General features: G+C 37.1%; 1 protein-coding gene across 10 annotated transcripts in view; it reads left to right on the top strand.

Annotated features, from left to right (window-relative positions):
- EXOC6 (exocyst complex component 6) overlaps window positions 1-22,788 on the top strand; it is a 190,121-nt gene that overhangs the window by 28,437 nt on the left and 138,896 nt on the right.

Raw genomic sequence — 22,788 nt, forward strand, 5'->3', positions numbered from 1 at the left:
CATGAGGTGGCCAAAGTACTGGAGTTTCAGCTTTAGCATCATTCTTTCCAAAGAACACCCAGGACTGATCTTCTTTAGAATGGACTGGTTGGATCTCCTTGCAGTCCAAGGGACTCTCAAGAGTTGTCCAACACCACAGTTCAAAAGCATCAATTTTTCGGTGCTCAGTCTTCTTCACAGTCCAACTCTCACATCCATACATGACCACTGGAAAAACCATAGCCTTGACTAGACGGACCTTTGTTGGCAAAGTAATGTCTCTGCTTTTGAATATGCTATCTAGGTTGGTCATAACTTTTCTTCCAAGGAGTAAGCGTCTTTTAATTTCATGGCTGAAGTCACCATCTGCAGTGATTTTGGAGCCCAGAAAAATAAAGTCTGACACTGTTTCCACTGTTTCCCCGTCTATTTGCCAAGAAGTGATGGGACCAGATGCCATGATCTTCGTTTTCTGAATGTTGAGCTTTAAGACAACTTTTTCACTCTCCACTTTCACTTTCATCAAGAGGCTTTTGAGTTCCTCTTCACTTTCTGCCATCAGGGTGGTGTCATCTGCATATCTGAGGTTATTGATATTTCTCCCGGCAATCTTGATTCCACCTTGTGCTTCTTGCAGCCCAGCGTTTCTCATGATGTACTCTGCATAGAAGTTAAATAAGCAGGATGACAGTTCTAGGGCACCATCAAAAGACCAGAAGATGGGTGGTGGCCCAGTGCCTGGAAATCTCCACCCCTTCCCTAAAATAGTTTGACTAATCCTCCCACTCAACGTTGCTGTTGTTCATTAGCTCTGTCGTGGACTGCAGCACACCAGGCTTCCCTGTCCTTCACCATCTCCCAGAGGTTGCTCAAACTCATGTCCGTTGAGTCAGTGATATCATCTAACCATCTCATCCTCTGTCGTCCCCCTTCTTCTCCTGCCTTCAATTTTTCCCAGCATCAGGGTCTTTTTTAATGAGTTGCCTCTTTGCATCAGATGGCCAAAGTATTGGAGCATCAATCCTTCCAGTGAATATTCAGGGTTGATCTCCTTCAGAATGGACTGGTTGGATATGCTTGCAGTCCAAGGGACTCTCAAGAGTCTTCCCCAGCACCACAGTTCAAAAGCATCAATTCTTTGGCATTCAGCCTTCTTTATGGTCCAACTCTCATATCTGTACATAACTATTAGAAAAATAGCAGCTTTGACTCGTAGTACAGACCTTTGTTGGCAAAGTGATGTCTCTGCTTTTTAATATATGCTGTCCAGGTTTGTCATGGCCTTGCCTGGTGGCTCAGTGGAAAAACTCCACCTGCCAAGCAAGAGATGTGGTTTGAATCTGGGAAATCCCATGGATAGAGGGACCTCGCAGGCCACAGTCTATGGGAACATGAAGAGCTGGACACGACTTGGCGACTAAACAAAAACATAGATGTGCCATAGCTTTCCTTCCGAGGAGCAAGCGTCTTTTAATTTCATGGCTGTAGTTTCTGTCCGCAGCGATTTTGGAGCCCAAGAAAATAATATCTGTCAACGCTTCATACTTTTTCCTCTTCTCTTTGCCATGAACTGAAGGGACCCGATGCCATGGTCTGTAGAGAGGAAAATGAGACCAAATTCAGAGAAACAGGGAGTTAGTCAAGTTACATGTATGTTGTCACTTGGGTTTTCCTCCTAGGAGACCTTTAAAAACGAAAGCAGGAGGACTTCCCTGGAGGTCCAGTGGTTAAAAATCTGCTTTGCAATGCAGGGGATGCCAGTTCAGTGATCCCTCATGCCATGGGGCAGTGAAGAGCCTGAGTTCTGCAACCAGGACCCAGTGCAGCCAAAATAAATAAATATCTAAAAAGAAAAAGGAAGAGTTCCCTGGTGGCCTAGTAGTTAGAATTCTGCACTTTCACTGCAAAATCAATCCCTGGTTGTGGAACCAAAAAACAAAAACAAAAACCTCACATAGAGGTGAAGATCTCTGGCAATGCAGTTTCCTGTTTCTGCCCGGTGAGTCCACTGGGAATTTTGATGAACTCTCCAAAACTATAACAAGATAATTTTAAAAAATGATAAAATTATGCCCCGCATGCAGATAGTGAAAGAAAGAAAGAAAGTGAAGTTGCTCAGTCATGTCTGACTCTGCAACCCCATGGACTGTAGCCTTCCAGGCTCCTCTGTCCATGGGATTTTCCAGGCAAGAATACTGGAGTGGGTTGCCATTTCCTTCTCCAGGAGATCTTCCCAATCCAGGGATTGAACCTGGGTCTCTTGCATTGTAGGCAGACGCTTTACCATCTGAGCCACCAGGGAAGTCATACAGGTAGTAAATTAATGCATTCCAAAGATTTTATTTAACTTATTAAATAATGAGGGAACCAGTAATATGTTACAAATGTTTCAAAGGCAATGGCAAAAGAATGATATTGGCCTATGAGAATGCTGAAATAGATTTATCAATAGGCATATAATTGGTCAGTATCTGCAGGGCAATAATCAATTGCATTCCACTGATAAAAGTGTGTTACATTTCTATGGGCAAAAGTAACTTGCATCACTATCAGTTTCCAGCAATTTACAGAAATGTAAAATAATTCAAAGACAGTGAAAGCCACAGATAATCTAGAAGGGTGTGCTGCATGAAACATTTAGTGATTGTTTTCTATTATTCACAATATTTCAAAATTTTCAAAATTATTCAAAATATTTTCCAATTCTTGCCACTAGTTGGAAATATTTTTAAGTTTTCTCTTTTACTATGCTAATGTCTTTTATTTTGCCATGCAAAAGTTTTTATGAAAATAAAATTCATCAATCTTTCCTTTTTGCTTGAAAGTTTTCCACGATACTAGGTTATAGGGAAATCCATTCATGTTTTCTTTTGGTAATTGTATGATTTTATTTTTTACTTTCACATTTCTGATCCTTTTTGAATTTTCCTGGAGTATGATGTGCCTTTGTCTTTTTTTTAATATTGCAAACCAGCTAGCTATCTTAACACTTCTTATTGAAAAGTATATCTTTTTCACATTGATTTCAGATGCTGCTGGTATCATTTACTAAATTTTTATATGTAGTGGGTCTATCTCAGATTTTTTTTATCCTGTTCGTTGTCTACATGTTTCTTCATGTGCTGTATACCATTATAACGTTAATATGCTTGAATTTATTAATGCATTGTTTTTGAAAGAGTCTTGTCTTCATAGAATAAATCACATTTGTGATTATTATTATTATTATTATTATTATTGCTCTCTTAGTGTGCCGTTGAATTCTGTTTGTGCGTATGCTTTTCAAGATTTTTTTTTTTTTTTGCACTGATATTCGTAAGTGAGATGGTCTAGTTTTTTTGGTGCGGTTTCCCCACTCCGGTACTCTTGGCCTGGAAAATCCCATGGGCGGAGAAGCCTGGTGGGCTACAGTCCATGGGGTTGCAAAGAGTGGGACACGACTGAGCAACTTGACTTTCACTTTTCCTCACGTCATTGAATCAATGTTGTGCTCATCTCATTAAATAAAATTAGAAGTTTTCTTTCTTTTTCTGTGCTTTAGAATAGTATAATTAGCATTGATTATTATTTAATCTTTAAAGGTTTGTTAGAATTACATGATGAAATCAACTGGGTCTGGTGCCTCTTTTTTTTCCTTGTATGAGCATCTTAACTCATTTCTCTTGTTTTTTCTGTTACAGTTGGTTTTGTGTTACACTTTGTCTAGAGAGTCAGTAAGTTGTATTCTTTTGAATTATCCATCTCTTCAAATTTATTTGAGTAGAGTTGTGTAATGTAGTCTCATGTTAAAATTTCCTTCAGTTTTTGATGGCTTGTTTTACCCCCCTTGTCAGTTCTCATTTAGAATACAGTATTTGTGATTTCACTCATTTTTTTCCTCGATTAGGTTTGTTAGTAGTTGATATATTTTGTTGACTTAAAAAAAGAAAAATCTGTCTCAGGATTTATTCAGTCCAGTAGTTTATTTTCTAAGTCATTCATTTCTGCCTTTATATGTAATGATTTATTTCTTCTGATTTATTTTATTCTTTTTTTAGCTTTTTGTGTTTTGTACTTGATTCATTTATTTTGTTTTATTGAGATAATTATTTAATGCTATTAATTTTTCTCTGGTGACTGATCTAGCTGTATTTCATATATTCTGATATTTTTTTCCTCATTGCTATTTTAAAGAAATTCTGCTTTATTTTTATATTTTCAGTTTGATCCAACAGCTTTTTTAATAGTATGTTTTAAAAAAATTTCCAGATGTGAAGTCTTTTTTATTTAAAAAAAAAGGCTTTTAATTTTATTTCACTACAGTTAGGTAAATCTGTTTTCACTAATCCTATTCTTTGGAATTCATTGAGGTTTTACTATTTGTGGCTTAATATATGGTTAGTTTTCATGAGTGTTTCGTGTACTCTTAAATATAAAGCATATTCTTTTTTATATTTGAGTTCTCATTTTTACACAGACTATTAAATAGGTCGGTTCTATCTTCTTTCTTTCTTGAACTGAGAGAGGTGTGTTACTGTCCCATTTTATTAATTTGTTACTCTCACTTCTTATATCTCTTAGAGTTTCTGTTTTATGAACATTTGTTGCTAAAGTTTTGGGTATTATGTTTTGGGTATAATATATATTATATCTAGATCTTGAACTGTAGTTTTTAGCATAGAGTATACAGGTTATAAGAATAAAGCTCAGTTTATTTTCTGTTTTGTTTTCCATGATGAATGGTGGTTTTTGTTTTGTTTTTGGCTGTTTTGCTGAGAAGTCAGTCTTAAGAGAATTTCGCCTTAATCATAGATTAAAACTGCCGTAAAGGACTTTGGTAGCATATATAGATGAGAGATCTTAGGTTATTAGGCAAACTGCACTTTAGATCTGCTATAGACAGTTTGATATTTTTGTTGAATTTTCTAAATTTTTCTAGGGAAATAGTCTACCTCTGCATACATTAATCTGCTTACTTGCTTAAGCTTTTTGAATTAAATTACTTAGCAATTCAGTTTGTTACTCTAGAGGAGAAATTTAATTTATATGTATCAGGTGTTTTCCATTTCTCATCTTTAGCTTTTTACCAAGTAGCACAAAAGTCAACAGGAAGAGACATCTTGGTCAGGAGTGTAAAAACAGGAAGGAGGAAGTCTATTGCAAATCTGTGTTAGCTGATTATCAATTCAGATTTCACCATAAAGGATGTCCATTAACGATCATCGTTGTGCTGTGTTGTTAACCAGAATTTCAGTGAGTGTTAATGTCAGTATTACAGAATGTCAGTCTAGTTATAGGAAGTAATGTTAACGAACAGACTGCACTAAGCCCTTTCCTAAGCATGGAAACAGGATACTATTAGTGAGAGCAAGTTCGAGAAATTGCACATAGAGGACAAGGCAAGTAAAATATAACATCAAAAATATAGAGAAAATCATCTTTATTTTTTGCCTGTGTTTGATCTTGATGCTTTGATTGGTTGTATGATCCTTTAAGATGTGAGTGTGTCCTTTTTTTAAAAAAATTAGGATATGTCAGCTCTGTCATTTAAAATATTGTTTGACAGAATACTTTCAACTGAATTAAAGGAAGCACCTGGACATTATTTACTAAAGTGTTCTAAGAGCACATGTAGCAAACTAGATAAAATATTTAATGGGAAAAGTGAATATTTTGTGAACGAGAAATCTTTTTTAGCATTCTTTGGTGAAAGAAGTTAAATTCTGTTTATATATTTCTATGTTTATACACTCCTAGAGTTGCTAAAAGTTCTGTTACTCTGTAGCTACAAGATACCTACTTGATTTAGATACCCAACAGTGGTATTTTAGGATATTTAACTTATCCTGAGTTCTTTACTTGGCCATGTAATATTGTGGAAGTTTTAAAGAAATTAAAAGTGTTGTATAAAAGCTAGATGGCATTATATTATTATTGTTTTTTATTATTACTCTAGAGGCCTGTTTGACATTTTCTTTTCCACAAACATCTGTTTACTTAAACTGCGCCTTTATTTCTGAATTATTTTGAAATAAATACTCTTCCCAGCATTTTATATATCATGGCACAAATAGAAAGTTAGAACGAGGGTTGAGATGACTGTTATTGTGGTATGCCTGTAACCTATTCATTTGGGAAGACATGCTCTAATATGTTAGTCAGATAAGGGGGTTTGTCAACTCCTCGTAACTGTAAGAAGTTGTGTGTGTAGGTGTGTGCCTGCATGTATGTCTTAGTTAAGGATTTTTGGTTTTAGTTTTAAGTACCAAACCAACTTGAATTAACTTAAGAAAAAAAATAGAAAGTTACTGGGTATCCCACAGAAATACTTCTCACAAGACTGGAACAAAGAAGTAAAAGACCATATTTCTTTCTGTTTCTCCATGCTTCACTCTGTCTTCCTTACTCTCTGAGGTCTGGCCTTCTCTGCTTCTCTTTGCCCTTGAGGAGGATGACCACATACAGCTTCCGTACGTCATAAGCTGACTGTTTCTGAATTCTGCTTCAAAATTCCTGAAAGAATGTGTCTGACTGAACTAACTCAGTCAGTTCACCTCTGGTGCAGTGCAGTGTGATGAGAAGAGGTTGTACTGCTTGTCCAGCCTTGCGAATGGTCAGTAGTTTTCAGAGACAAAGAATACATGCAGTTGTGTTTGTGCACTTTCCTAGGAGAAGATCTGTAACTTTTATTAAAATCAGAGAAGGGTCTTGTTACTTCCAGACCCCTGCCTAGAGAAAAATTACTAACTACTCCTAAGAGTTAGAATAGAATTCCCACCATTTTCAGCAGGTATCCTTTGTATCAGTTAAACTGTTTGTCTTTTTCACAAGGCTGTTTTTTTTCCTGGCTGTGTCTATCATGATTGAATTCCTTCCTCCTTATTTCTCCACTTACTCAATTTCCTACCTATCACGGAATTCCCTTCTTAGGTCATATTGCCTTTATGAAATCTTGGCATCTCAGAGCACTGCATTCTATGTGGAGGTATATAACTATACACACACACACACATATATGTATATTTTCTGTGTCTGAATTCTTATAGCATGGATTTTTAAGAATGCTACACAGTGTTATTTAGTTGTATGTCTTAATATGTATATTTTATTTCTTTCTTGTATGGCTGTGTTGCACAGCTTTCAGGATCTTAGTTCCCCAACCAGGGGCTGAATCTGGGCCATCTAGTCAAAAGTATTCAGCCCTAACCGCTGGACCATAGGGAATTCCCTGTATACTTTAAGTAAATGTCTTAAATGTAGGCCTAATCTAATAGTCGGTGAGGCCTATTATTGTCGTGCATCCCTGATTAGTTCCAACTCTGTTACATAGCATAATGCCATGGGTACAATAGACTCTCAGTAAATATTTTTTGCATTGAATTAATGAAAAACAAGAACCTTCATTATAGAAAACTTGAATATATAGAATAGGAGAAAAAAATCACTTTTTCCCTACTGCTTAAGGATAATCAAAACTCTAGTCATTTTTAATATTAGAAACAACATGCTACTTGTTGAATATTTATTGGTTATGATATTCAACATTTTAAATGTTGAATTTTATTAAATGTTTGAAAATGAAGTTTAATTCTCTGTTTGATTGTCTTCTAATTGTTGCACATTTAGGTGGTTCTTATTTTTTTGTGAAATAAAATAATTTCTTAGGATCTTTGTTCCTGGAAGTGAAAATAATCAAGTAGTAAATAATAGGTAATAGGGCTTCCCAGATGGCTCAGTGATAAAGAATCCACCTGCCAGTAAAGGAGATGCAGGGGATACAGATTCTATCCCTGGGTCAGGAAGATCCTCTGGAGTAGGAAATGACAACTTGTTCCAGTATTCTTGCCTGGAAAACACGACTGAATGACTGAGCGCACAACTGAATGACTAAGCACACAGACACACACAAGTAATAGGTAACATTTTTTAATATTTACTATATGCCACTGTTTAAAAAACTTGTTTATGTTATTTCATTTAATCTTCATAAGAAGCAAATGAGGTACCCATTTTGCAGATGAAGAAACTGAGGTAGAGATAGATTAGGTCATTTACTCTAGGTACTTAGTAAGTGGTGAGCTAGATATAGAACATAGGCTATTTGGCTTCTGAGCCTTTGCCTTCTGGCTTAGATTATCAAATAATGAAAGCTGCAATATAAAAACAATTAAATTTTAACTAAAAAATGTTTAGAAGGGAAGAAGGGAAAAAAGGGAAGAAGGTTTATATTAAGATTGGAAACAGTAAGGAATGTGACCAGAACTATACTCAGGAAGGGAGGGTCCTCTATCTTAAACTTGTACTGGGTCACATATAGGTTCTTTATTCCTCTGTGTTCCAAAATACAGGCCTCCAGTAGCTTTAGTTAAGACCAGTTTCTGGTTTGTTCTCTCTAGGACTGGAAACCACTTGATGCAAGAAAGATTACTGACCTTTTTACCCTTATCAGGCCCTTTTTCAGTTCTGAATGATGAAAAAACAAGACACCATCTTTCTCTGCCTTCTCTTTTTTCATCATTTCTATCCTCATTCATTCATTCCTGTAGTAAAAAGAACATAAGTCAGGTTTGTTTTTAGCCTTTCTTAGTAGAAGGGCTAGTTCTTTTCAGTTTGGTAGACCAGGCCTAATAGAATCCATGCATAATGGTTTGTTTGTTGTTTTGTTTTCTGTTTTTGCATGCCTGGATGTGAACGCAGGCAACTATTCTTTGTGTGATTTGTGAAGAGAGTGTGTGTATGTATTGTTGTTTGAGTATCGCCAACTTCATTTTAAAGGAGCTTAATTTCAAGAGAATTCATTAATACAGGCATTGCCATAGTAATAAGAAAGAAAGTCTGGAAATGTGTAATGAATATGTTACTGACATATTTAAGATAAAGAATTTCATCTACTGAATGGTGATTTTTCTTTGCAGTGAGCTCCTTTTCTGTTTTGTGCAATATCCTCTAACACTCCTTGTGAGTTCAAGACTTGGATTGTATACTTGGCTCTGGCCTTTTGTAGGCACCTGCTGTTGAGCAAATCCTTTAGTTTCTCTGAGCCTCATTTCCTTCATCTGTGAGGCAGAGATAAAACCGGTTGCCCTGTCTGCTTCCCTAGGGTTCTTGGGATCAAATATAAGATGTATGCAAAATTGCTTTGTGGATTGCAAAGCACCAGTTCAAATGTAAAAGATTATTTTTATTTTTAATTTTGTTAATTTATATTCTGCTTTTGAGTGGACACAGAATTGCTCTTCTCAACCTCTTCTCTCCATTTTTTCTTCTAAGCTGTGAAATGACCAGCAGAAGTGGACTTTGTGGTCAGGATAGGGGTTAAGATCAGGCTTGTATCAGGATTACCATCTTTCTCTTTTCTTCCACATTATTTCTCAATTGCATTTATTTGGCACAGTGTCTTTTGAAAAATGCCTTGTAAAAATTAAGTATGTATTAATATATTTATTTTTAAAGTGCATAATTTTGGAATCCTTTCTTCGATAGTTCACATGAAATTCATTTGCATCAGACTTTCATTTTTAATATTTTCTACAGTTTGGTAAAGTTCTTTTTTTTACTTTAGGATATACTTACATCTTTTCCAGGACCTCCAAAACTTATTTTTTAAACATTAACTTGACTTGACATGTTTTTTCCCATAAAATGCTTATGTTGTATAGTTCAGAGGTAGTTTTAAAAACTCAAATCTGTTAGAAGTTTTAGATTGTTTTTCATTCAGTAATTTTAGCATTATCCTCATATATAAGACACTTGTTTAACATGAAAAAATAATAAAAATTGTCTATTTGTGGATTTTTCCAAATCTGGTGGAGAAGTGAAATACATTTTCATTTATATTTGACTGATACTTAGTTTTTTTAGATCTTAACTTATGAATCAGTGCTAATTTCCCATCAGTTTTCAATATAATATATAAATTCTTACGTATTTACTACAAATGCAAACAGTGACTTTAAGGTGACCTTTAATTTCTGTGTGTTCTTTTAATATCTGAGTGCCTATGATATATCAGGCACCGTATAATCTATAAAAGTTTATCCTATACTAGATTGTCCATACTTCCCATAGGAACTTGGAGTTGCCAGAAAATTTTTATGGTGGTTATGGTTCTGTTCTGTTATTTTTAAAATTAAACAGTTTTAAAATTCAAGTATAATTGATTTCCAATATTGTGTTAAGTTTCAGGTATATAATAAAGTGATTAGTTATATATATATATTTTTTCACATTATTTTCCATTGTATGTTATTATCAGATATTGAATATAGTTCTGTGTGTTATACAGTAAATCCTTGTTTTTACCTGTTTTATATATAATAGTTTGTATCTTCAATTCCATACTCCAAATTTATCTTTCTCCCCCTTCCTTTTCCCTTTTAGTAACCTTACGTTTGTTTTCTATGTCTGTGACTTTATTTGTTTTGTATATAGATTCATTTGTTTTTTTTTAGATTCCACATAGAAGTGATATATACTATTTATCTTTCTCTGTCTTCATTTAGTGTGATAACCTCTAGGTCCATCCATGTTGCTGGAAATGGCAATATTTCATTCTTATGACTAATATTTCATTGTATATGTTATATACACAACATCTTCTTAAACCAGTGGTCTGTTGATGGGCACTTGGGTTGTTCCCATGTTTTGGCTATTGTAATTAATGCTGCTGTGAACATTGAGGTGCGTGTATCTTTTGAATTAGAGTTTTCTGTCTTTTCTGGCTGTATGCCCAGGAGTGGGATTGCTAGATCACTTGGTAGCTCTATTTTAGTTCTTTTTTTGTGTGTCTGTTTTCGTTCTTTAAGCAGTCTCCATAATGTTCTCCATAGTGGTTGCTCCCAATTTACATTACCATCAACAGTGTAAGAGGGTTCCCTTTTTTCCACACCCTCTCCAGCATTTATTGTTTGTAGACATTTTGATGACAGACATTGTGACTAGTGATATACTTCATTGTGGTTTTGATGTGCATTTCTCTAATAGTTAGCAGTGTTGAACATTTTTTTCATGTGATTATTGGCCATCTGTATATCTTCTTTGGAGAAATACTTATTTAGGTCTTTTGCCCATTTTTTGATTGGGTTTTTTTTTCATTTTTAAAAAAATTTAATTTAATTTAATTTTTTAACTTTATAATATTGTATTGGTTTTGCCATATATCAACATGCATCCGCCACAGGTGTACACGTGTTCCCCGTCCTGAACCCTCCTCCCTCCTCCCTCCCCATACCATCCCTCTGGGTCATCCCAGTGCACCAGCCCCAAGCATCCAGTATCGTGCATCGAACCTGGACTGGCAACTCGTTTCATATATGATATTATACATGTTTCAATGCCATTCTCCCAAATCATCCCACCCTCTCCCTCTCCCACAGAGTCCAAAAGACTGTTCTATACATCAGTGTCTCTTTCGCTGTCTCGTATGCAGGGTTGTTTTTTTTTTTTTATATTGAGTTGTATATTTTGGATACTAGCCCCTTGTCGATTGCATCATTTGCAAATATTTTCTCCCATTTCATAATTTGTCTTTTCATTTTGCTGATGGTTTCCTTTGCTGTGCAGAAGCTTTTAAGTTTGATTAGGTTCCATTTGTTTATCGGAGAAGGCAATGGCACCCCACTCCAGTACTCTTGCCTGGAAAATCCCATGGACGACGGAGCCTGGTAGGCTGCAGTCCATGGGGTCGTGAAGAGTCTGACACGACTGAGCAACTTCACTTTCACTTTTCACTTTCATGCATTGGAGAAGGAAATGGCAACCCACTCCAGTGTTCCTGCCTAGAGAATCCCAGGGACGGTGGAGCGTGATGGGCTGCCGTCTATGGGGTCGCACAGAGTCGGACACGACTGAAGCGACTTAGCAGCAGCAGCATTTGTTTATATTTATTTTTATTTCTTTTGCCTTGAAAGGCTGATCCAAGAAAATATTGCTACGTTTTAAATGTGAGAGTATTTTCCCTGAGTTTTCTTCTAGGAGATTTATGGTATCGTGTCTTATAGTTAGGTTTTAAACCATTGTGAGTTTATTTTTATATGTGATGTGAGGGAGTCTTTGTTCTAATTTAATTGATTTACATGTGGCTGTCCCGCTTTCCCAACACTATTTGCTAAAGAGACTGCTTTTTTTCCATTGTATATTCTTGCCTCCTTTATCATAGATTAATTGATTGTAGGTGTGTGGGTTTATTTCTTACCTCTCTATTCGTTTGTCTGTTTTTGTTCTTCTGTTTTGAACCATTATATTAAAGCAGTAGATAACAGGATAAAGTAGATTCAGAAAAGGAGGAAATATTATTTTTATTTTGATTCATAGTACTTAGTTGTTAATTAAGTTGAATGTTAGATTCATACCATATTTTGATGCAACAGTGAAAAGAAATATATTGGATTTCTAGAGATTACTTTTAGGTGAAGAGTGCCCTCTAGTGAACCTTTTCTGTTCATTAAGATGCAGTTCTTTGCATCCTCACACTTATGAACTGAGTATGGAAGTGGAAGACACCTTCAGTTCTCAAGGAATTTAGAAAATAAAACATGCAATAAGTTATTGGAGAATAAATTTGATATATTATACAAGTAAATAAAAGTGTATTATAGACTGTGTATAATAGCGCTGGGAAAATTCTAGGTCATGGAAAGTGAAGTCGCTCCATTGTATCTGACTCTTTGCTATCCAATGGACTGTAACCTACCAGCCTCCTCTGTCCATGGGATTTTCCAGGCAAGAGTACTGGAGTGGGTTGCCTTTTCCTTCTCCAGGGGATCTTCCCAACCCAGGGATCAAACCCAGGTCTCCTGCACTGCAGGCAGACACTTTACCATCTGAACCACCAGGGAAGCAGGAGATCATGGGACAGTTATTATTCAGTATTCATGAAAGTATCCCAGAGAAACTAGCTTGAGGTGAATTTTGAAGGAAGTTTAAGATTGAGGCATATTGTAGGGAGAAGCATCCTGGGTTGGAAAAAGAAGTTAAGGACAGTGCCAAAAAGGATTAGTACCAAAAGGAAAAAAGAAATAGTGAAAAAAGGAATTATTCTAGAAAATATTTGAATTTAATTCTGTTTTAGATACTTTATACAGATGTCCAAACAGATTGTTCTTGTACTTGAAAACTTTTGTAAAAGATTGAAGACAGATTCCTCTACAGTTGTGTCTTGGGGTCTTTAATGTGGCTGCAGTCAGATATTGGTTGCTGGTTGGGCCAAAATCAGCTGAGGCCCAGCGGGACTAGACAGCTGTGGTGGCTCACTCATACTGCTGGCGGTTGGGGTGGCTGTCATTTGGGCATGCCCACATGTGGCCCCTTCAGAATGTCATTTTTAGGATTGTTACATTTCTTACGTGATGGTAGTTTTCTCCAGAGTGTGTGTGAAAGTTGCATGGCTTCTTTCTAGCTTCTGGAATCACATATTATTACCTGAGTTATGTTCTATTGGTCGAAGTTATCATAAACCTGTCCAAATTCAAAGGAAGGGGATATAGACCCTACCTCTCAATGGAAGATGTGTTAAAGAATTTTGGAACCATGTTATAAAACTATATTTCCTTTCCTGCCCCCTTGAAGAGTTAGGCTCAGTGCAGATAAATGTTAATGATTTAGAGAGCAGCTGTCCTCTGTATTAATGTTACCTGTGCAATGACTGTTTTGTGCACTTAGTTTTCAGTTTCTGTTGTACATGGTTGGTGTTTGATGAATATTATTAGAATTCTCCTTTATGCTGCTGTTAATGTTTTTTTTTTTATCTGTTTCCCTTCTTAATTCCACCTGGATTACAAAGAATCAGGGAAAGTTATGGGAAAGTTGTTATTCATGTTAGATATATTTGATGAAATGGTTGGAAAAATGTTGAGTGCTAACATTTAGCATGGTACCTTATGTTGACTATTTTCTTTCTTGCTGTTCTAAATTGCTAAGTGACTGTAGTATAAATTTTTTTTCCCCAAGATAGAGTGGTACTTTGAGCAATCCTTTTTTGTATTTAAGATAGGGACATGGTGTCTTTGCTATTCGTTGTTTTTTTTGAAAAAAGAATTCCAGATCATGTGACTTTGTGTAAAAGAGGCTTTTCTCCTCAATGATAACTCACTTGCTGTTGTGGAATATTTTAGCTCATTGTTTCTCAAATGGATATTACTGGCATTTTGGGTACCTTAAATGTTTCTAAAGGCTGTTGAAGAGAGTTGCAGTGTTTCAAGTCCCCATTTCTGACTCTGGCTGCAGGTTTTTCAAGTGGGTTATAAACTGGCTTTGAAGAGACTGCTCCACTGAAAAATAAGATTACATTTCCAATTTACATAGCCTAAGATTACCAAAACCATGCCCTTTGGGTAAGAGTACTTCAGTGTATCTTCTCCTAGTTTCCAGGATCCATACAGTGGACACACAGAACTGCTGATGAGACAAAGTCAAATCTCACTGGTGTTTAACCGCCCTTTTATACTCAGGGCTTACATATACCCCATTCTGAAAGAACTTACACTAGTAATTCATCATGTGCTTCTATAAAAGAAATATTTTCGAATCTTGGCCTGAAATTAATTGCCAGATGATTGGTGTGTTGCATGACCAATTGCTGAATTTACCAAATTTGCTGATATACCAAAAACCTGTTTTTAAAACTATTTTTGAGATTGATAGCAAGTAACTTGTATTGGATAGGAATTGGATAGGATGGTTTTAATAGCTTTTGAAAATTTCTGGTCAGTTTTTCTATATTATGTTTACCATTGTCTTCACAGCAGCATTTTTAGGAATGCTTAATTTGTCCAAAGCTGATAATCATAAGGTGGTTAATTTTCATAAATATATTTAATATTAGAAAAGTATATTTTATAGTTATTAATAGTAACCAAAATTTCAGTACTAATCAGTTTGGTTGGTACTTAGAACATGAAAAACATTCAATATAAATATGAAATTGCTGAAAAAGTATCATAAATAATCTCATTAATATGAAATACCAAATCTTGAATACTAATTACTAGAAATACAAAATTGACTCATATTTTAGAAATTAAACTTGATATGCCATTTGAAACATTGGTGTGAGAATAGAAAAATGCCTGTGGACTGGAAAAATACAGAATGGTCAAAAGGATGCAAAAGCAATTTTTTATTACTAGAAATTTAAAAAAATCATTTCTCAGGAAACAAATAGATTTCCTTTACAGTTAGTGATATAATCTTTTTTTCAGTGAAGACACAATGAAAGAAAAAGATACTGAGAACAGTATAAGGGTATTTTTTATGCTTTTTGACAAAAAATTCCTAATGTTGCTAGTAATAAGAAGAGTTCTTTTTCACACAGTAGCTTGTGACTGATGTTTTTCTTCAGAAAGATGTTTTCCTAAAAAAATAGTGAATTGATAACAGAATGTAACATCTGTCCAAAAAATCAAAATAGCTTGAATGCCTCTGTTAGGACATTTGATTTGATGATACAAATGTTAATTTTCAAAGAACTAGTTTTAACATTTAAATGACATGTTTTCTTATATTTATTTTATTACCACTAGGTGGAGCCCTATACATACAATTCAAGAAAGCATTTCAGAAGTATCATTTATTTACTTGTTTAAATTCTATAAGTCTGATAAATCGGATGATCAAATACTAAGAGATAACTCATATTTCCACACTTTGTTATAGGTTAGATATAATGAAGATGGGAAGTGTGTGCCAAAAAATTGTTTTTCAGCTATGTTTTTAAAACATAGCTTTTTAAAAATGACATATAGGAATGCTTTTATGCAATCCTAGTTGCTAGTTAAAAATATGTAAATAAAATCATAGTGTAGCAGAGTCTATCTTTGTTTTTCTTCGCAAAGTTTTAAAGTCATCTCTTTTAAATTGATTTCGTACCTGCATTTTTGTCTGATTAGCATTATTTTGTCAGAAGTTAGATTTTATTGTGCTAAGCTTTTGGAAGTGATGACAGGACTCTTATACTGAAGTCGTTATCTATATATGGAGCACTAAGTTGCAACCGTAGTGGATGAGGGTAGTGGAAAATTTACTGACTTTCTAATGTTCACTCTTTCTAGGTTTGTCATATCTGTATTTATTTATAGGAACTTGATTAGGTTTGCCAAGAGACATTATAAAATCCTGGGGACATTTTGAAAGAAGAAAAGCTTATTTTCATTAACATTGTATTCTGCTTGAAAATTTAGAACAGCAGTATATCTAGCACACTCATTAGATGGATACAACTGCTTAACCAGTTTAGGATTCGGAGAATGAATAATGCTGAATGGTATTTCCTTCTTGCCCTGCAAGTGAAAATTTCAAAGAATGGTAACTATCATTCGAAGACATAAAAAGGAAAAAGAAAAATATGTTTTTCAGAGCCCCTTCAGCTGAGGTCAGCCAAGTACCGGGCCCTCAGTTTTCTCTTCATACTTTGTTCCTCCTTATTTTCTTGCGTTTGTAATTTAATACTGCCTAACAATTAGCTATGCCTCACTTCTCATCCCCTTTTTCTGTTCATCAGATGATTTTACCTGATGGGTGCAACAGCGCACATCAGGGATTCCCTACCGAGTCATTCTCAATTGTTGATCTTCAAAGGTGATCTGGTTAGTTTCTATGCTGCTAACTTCTCTGCATTCTCATGGTGCTTATCACCATTTCTGACTGGAGAGGCTGTCTAAAACAATGGTTAAGAGCACTGGGCTTCTGGAGAATCCCAGGGACAGCAGACCCTGGTAGGCTGCCGTCTATGGGGTTGCACAGAGTTGGACACAACTGAAGCGACTTAGCAGCAGCAGCAGCAGACCTAAGGTTAAATCTTGATCCCACTACTCTGTGATTTTGGACTTAAAATCTTAATATTCCCAAACTACATTTGTAAAATGGGATGCTGACAGTATCTATAGCATCATTAAGCTGTAGTAAATCACTTAATAGTGAGTACATGGTCATGTGTAACTGTTTTTTTTTTTTGGCAATCTTTACCACCTTAAGCCAGAAGCGGAATATGACTCCTCTTGAGTCCACTATGGAGAAGGCGATGGCACCCCACTCCAGTACTCTTGCCTGGAAAATCCCATGGATGGAGGAGCCTGGTAGGCTGCAGTCCATGGGGTCGCTAAGAGTCGGACACGACTGAGCGACTTCACTTTCACTTTTCACTTTCATGCATCGAAGAAGGAAATGGCAGCCCACTCCAGTGTTCTTGCCTGGAGAATCCCAGGGGCGGGGGAGCCCGGTGGGCTTCCGTCTACGGGGTCGCACAGAGTCAGACACGACTGAAACGACTTAGCAGCAGCAGCAGTTAGTCCACTAAGTCTCTGGGGGAAATTGCTGCTGCTTCTCTCCATATCTGTCTCCTACACCTTCTTTCCAGATTATCTGTAATTAAGCATAGATTCCTTCAGAGAAAAGAGTGGTAATTCTTGCTGTGTGAAAATTCTTAAAGTAAAAATTGCTTTTCTTTTCTTCCTTTTTCCAGTGTTCTTATACATATCCACCTTTTCTCCCTTCCTGTCTCTATTCACTTAGCTATTTGTTATTGGCCTTATTAGCACACGTTTAGAGCAGTTCCCTGGTGGCTCAGATGGTAAAGCATCTGCCTGCAATGCGGGAGACCTGGGTTCAATCCCTGGGTTGGGAAGATCCTCTGGAGAAGGAAATGGCAACCCACTCCAGTACTCTTGCCTGGAAAATCCCATGGACGGAGAAGCCTGGTAGGCTACAGTGCATGGGGTTGCTAAGAGTCGGACACGACTGAGCGACTTCACTTTCACTTTTTTACTGTCAGAGTAGTTATTTCTTACTGTTCATCACAGTGGGTAGAGAGTTAAATCAACTACATGTATTGATTAATGCCTTTGTGAGTACTTGTGTTTGGTTAGATTTGTGCTGCAACTATTAAATTGAGAAAGACAGAACTATGAACTTTCTAGGGTTCTTTTCAGGACCTGAGAATATCAAAGACCTGAGAACTGTGATGAAGTTTGCATTCTGGCATTTGCTTGATCCCTCAATACTTTGTTTAAATGTAACGGATTTCTGTGATTTAGAACATTTCTTTATCTTGACTTCCCATTTCTGTGTACTCTGCTCAGAATGATCTCATTGATACGGATTTTGGTTGATACAAGTGGTTGTATCAGCTTGTGATGCAGTTTGTACTCAGGAGTAGATAGTTACCAAGGATCAGGAAAGATTAAGACTTATCAGTAGGCAGATCGAGACCTACTCTTCTCATTCACAATACCAATTCTTTAATTTTTTTAAATTTCCTGTATTGGGATTTACAGTTCTATTCTAATAGCACAAAGCATGGAATGTGAATAGTGCACCCATTTCAGGCTTTGGTTTTCTGTTAATGGAGAATAGGTATAACATACGTCCTGCTACTGTTTTTCTACATTCTAATAACATCAGTAGGAAAAAAAGTGTTCACCTGCTATAATAATTATACTGCTATTAAATATATTAATATATGTGCTGTAATACATTATTTTACCCATTGTTGTTGTTCAGTCCTGTCAGTCCTGTCCAGCTCTTTGCAACCCCATGGACTGCAGCACTCAAGGCTTCTCTGTCCGTCACTCCCAGAGCTTGCTCAAACTCATGTCCATGGAGTTGGTGATGCCATCCAGCCATCTTGTCCTCTGTCGACCCCTTCTCCTCCCAGCATCAGGGTCTTTTCTAATGAATCGGCTTGTCTCGTCAGGTGGCCAAAGTGTTGGAGCTTCGGCTTCAGCATACCCATATATATGTATATAAATATCATATATCAGCATATATAACCATTTATGTGTGTGTGTGTGTATACATATATATAAATAGATGCTATAATAGATGCACAGGTTGTGTCCTGAATTACTATAAAATGAACGTAGTTTTGTTTTTAAAACTCTAAAGATTAAATTGGAAAAATACACTAAAGGGTACATTTAAAGAACTTTCTAAAATAAAATAGACTTCTGGGAAATAACCATTGTTTCTCTTCCGTTTATATATTATTGTCATTTTTTAAAAGAGGTAACAGTATCACCTCACAAACTTTCCTTTGGAGGGACATTGTAGCAGGGCAGTCCTGAAATGTCTCTTGCTAGTTTTTTGCTACACTGCTACAGCAGTGATAGGGGAAAAAAAAAGAGGCAGTTTTTTCTGTATATTCTGTTTATTAACAGATATTTTGATTCAGATAAATATCAAGCTTTTATTAAAATACGTAAAAAATAATCTTAGAAAAGCTTATATATATATATAAGCTTATATATATATATTACTTAAAGAAATGTAACACATGTTCACAATTATGAGATAAAAATTTGTTTATAGCATACCAAGGTCAGTTGGGGGCATCTCAGGTGGTTCTAGTGGTAAAGAACCCACCTGCCAATGCAGGGGACGTAAGACTTGGGTTTGGATTTGATTTCTGGGTGGGGAGGATCCCCTGAAGGAGGGCACAGCAGCTCCCTTGAGTATTCTTGCCTGGAGAATCCCATGGACAGAGGAGCCTGGTGCGCTACAGTACATAGGGTTGCAAAGAGTTGGACAATACTGAAACAACTTAGCATGCACGCATGTCAGCTAACGCGAATTTTTCTTTGGGATAATGTTGTTAGTTTAATTAAGAGTTCTTGTTAGCTATGTATATTCATTGTAGGAAAAGCATGAGTTGGGAGTGACATTGAACAAGTCATTTAGTATTTCTGGGCCTGCTTCCTCATTTGTGAAAAGGAGGCAATGATATTTTCTGTGGTATGGTGTAAGAAACAAATGAAACATTAGACCTTAAAATTACAAAAGTCCCTATACAATTGCCAGGTGTTACTGGTAGTCAGCCCCTACAGCATGGATAATTGAGTGTTAGGTATTTGATATTGCTATCCATACATAATTGTTCGGCAGATGGTTCACTTATTTAACAGGGATTTATTTGACTCTTACATACATTCTGTGATAGTAGCCGGTGTATTTTGAGTACTTGCTATGTGTCAGTTATTGTGCTAAGAATTTTTCATATGTTTGCTAATTTAATCCTTATAACTCTCTGATGTAGATACTTTTTTAATCCCTGTTTTATTTTTGAGAGAATTTAGATTCAGAGAATTTGTGTGGCTTATCTGAGGTTGGACAGCCACTAAGTGATGTTTTTAATTCCATCTATCAATTCGTCCGTCTATCAGTTCTTAGCATCTGCTACATTAGGGACTCTATTCTAGGGCTGGTTGTACAGCAGGGAACAAAACAGACAAAAACTGTCTGCCTTCCTGCAGCTTACATTCCAGTGAGCAAAAATAAAAACCAAAAGTGTGAAGTAGAGTATATTAAATAGTGGTAAGAGTGATACAGTAACAAAGTGAATTCCTTCATTTTAGAAAAAAAAAAAAAAAGCAGGAAAGGGAATAGTGTGTGTGTGTGTGTTTATAATGTGGATATTGTGGCCAGGAAGGGCTTCATCAAGGAAACCAGAAAACCTGAGGGAGGCAGCCATGTGTGAGAAATGTGATCAGAAGAGGAAACAGCATGTGCAAAGGACAGGACAGGAGCGTGCTTGGTGCGTTTCAGAACACAAGGAGGCCAGTGCTGCTGGTGTGCAGTAAGTACTAGGAGATGAGGTCACTGTGATAACATGGGCAGGATTACATAGGGCTTTACAGGCTGTTGTAAGAAAAAGAGTTTTGAGCAGAAGAAAGATACAGGGTTTGACTTTATTTTTAGTGGGATTATTTTGTCTACTTTGTTGAGTACAGACTGAAGGGAAATAAGGGTGGAATCAAGGAGACCGGTTAGGAAGCTGTCTGGAATAATCTAGGGAACACACATGGATGGCTTAGTCCAGGGTGATACCAGTGAGGAAGCAGTGAGATGTGGTTGGATTGCTTTAGTGGGGAGGTGAGAGAAAGAATAGTCAAGAGTGATTTCAAGGTTTTTTGCCTCAACAACTAGAAGAATGGAGTTTACTAAGATGAGGGAAGGCCATGGGAGGACCAGGGTTTGGGAAAGAAGATAGGAATTCATTTTGGCCATAGTTGATATGCTTATCATACATCTGATTAGAGAGATGCGTGAGTATGAAGGTCGAAGGAGAGGTCAGGACCAGAAATACAAATTTGGGAGGTGTCAGTGTTTATATAGTGTTTGGGCTTCCCTGATAGCTCAGTCGGTAAAGAATACGCCTGCAGTGCAAGAGACCCTGGTTCGATTCCTGGGTTGGGAAGAGCCCCTGGAGAAGGGGTAGGCTATCCACGCCAGTATTCTTGGGCTTCCCTTGTGGCTCAGCTGGTAAAGAATCCACCTGCAATCTGGGAGACCTGGGGTCAATCCCTGGGTTAGGAAGATGCTCTGGAGAAGGGAAAGGCTACCCACTCCAGTATTCTGGCCAAGAGAATTCCATGGACTTATAGTCCCATGGGGTCGCAAAGAGTCAGACAGGACTGAGCGACTTTCACTTTCACCTTCCATGTTTATAGAATTTAAAGTTCCAAGCCTAGAAGAGATTTAGACTGGCATAGGTAGAAAAGAGAAGACATCCAAGATCAGAGCCTAGTTCTAGCTCAGTTCTTCACTTGGCATGGAAATAATTGCAAAAGACCTGCTGGAGGAAATGGGACTTGAACTGAACCTCAACAGTGGGCAACAGATGGGGGAGCACATTTTTGGAAGGTCCCCAAGATTGCTTTCAGGTTCATTAATTTTCTAGGAGGACTCATAGAATTTAGCAAAGCTGTTACACTCACAGTTACTATTTCCTACGACAAAAGGATATAGATTAACATTAACAGCAAGCAAAGGCAGGTCAGGCGGGGTCTAGGAGAGTTCCAGCGGGGAGCTCCAGTTGTCTTTTCCTCCGAGAGTCATGTGGACAGCACTAATTTCCCCCAGTGATGATGCATGGTAACACATATGGAGTATTATTAACCAGAGAAGCTCTCCCAAGCCATGGTGTCCAGGGTTTTTCCTGGGGGTTGATTCCATAGACACGGCCGACTGCTTGAATTGCTGACCTTAGTCTTCAGCCCCTCCAGAACTGATCGCATGTGGCCCCTTGCCCCCATTAACTGTAAATCACATTATAAGTCATATTGTTGCTCAATTGCTAAACCATTTCTGACTCTTTGCAGCCCCATGGACTATAGCATGCCAGCCTCCTCTGTCCTCCACTGTCTCCCGGAGTTTGCTCAAATTCGTGTCCATTGGTTGGTGATACTATCTAATCTTCTCATCCTCTGCCACCCTCTTCTCCTTTTGCCTTCAGTCTTTCCCAGCACTTAGACCATTTTGCATTGTCCAAGTAAACAGAGGCATCTATCAGGCAGGACATTCTGAAGGCTAAACTGCCCAGGAGTTGGGAGCAAGACCCAAATGTTTCTTTGGGTAAGGTTAATCCTTTTGTGCATAGTGGATGGGGAAGTCCCTTGGTGTCAAGACCGCAGGACCTGAGATACAGTAGGAGTGTAAACACAGTGTTTAGAGAACATTGTGGTGACTGCAGTGTGGCCTTGTACTTGAGTATGGACTCTCTTGACTTCCCTGGTGGTCCAGTGGTTAAAACATCATACTTCCATGGCAGGGGACACCAGTTTGATCCCTGGTTAGAGAGCTAAGATCCCACAAGTCATGTGAAAGTCACTTAGTTGTGTCGGACTTTTTGAGACCCCATGGATAGTCCATGTAAATCTCCAGGTTAGAATACTGAAGTGGGTAGCCTTTCCCTTCTCCAGGGTATCTTTCCAACCCAGGGATTGAACTCAGGTCTCCTGCATTGCAGGTGGATATTTTACCAGCTGAGCCACAAGGAAAGCCCAGCGATACTGGAGTGGGTAGCCTATCCCTTCTCCAGGGGATCTTCCCGACCCAGGAATT

The sequence above is a fragment of the Bos taurus genome, chromosome 26 (assembly GCF_002263795.3).
Source record: "Bos taurus isolate L1 Dominette 01449 registration number 42190680 breed Hereford chromosome 26, ARS-UCD2.0, whole genome shotgun sequence".
Classification (NCBI taxonomy): domain Eukaryota; kingdom Metazoa; phylum Chordata; class Mammalia; order Artiodactyla; family Bovidae; genus Bos; species Bos taurus.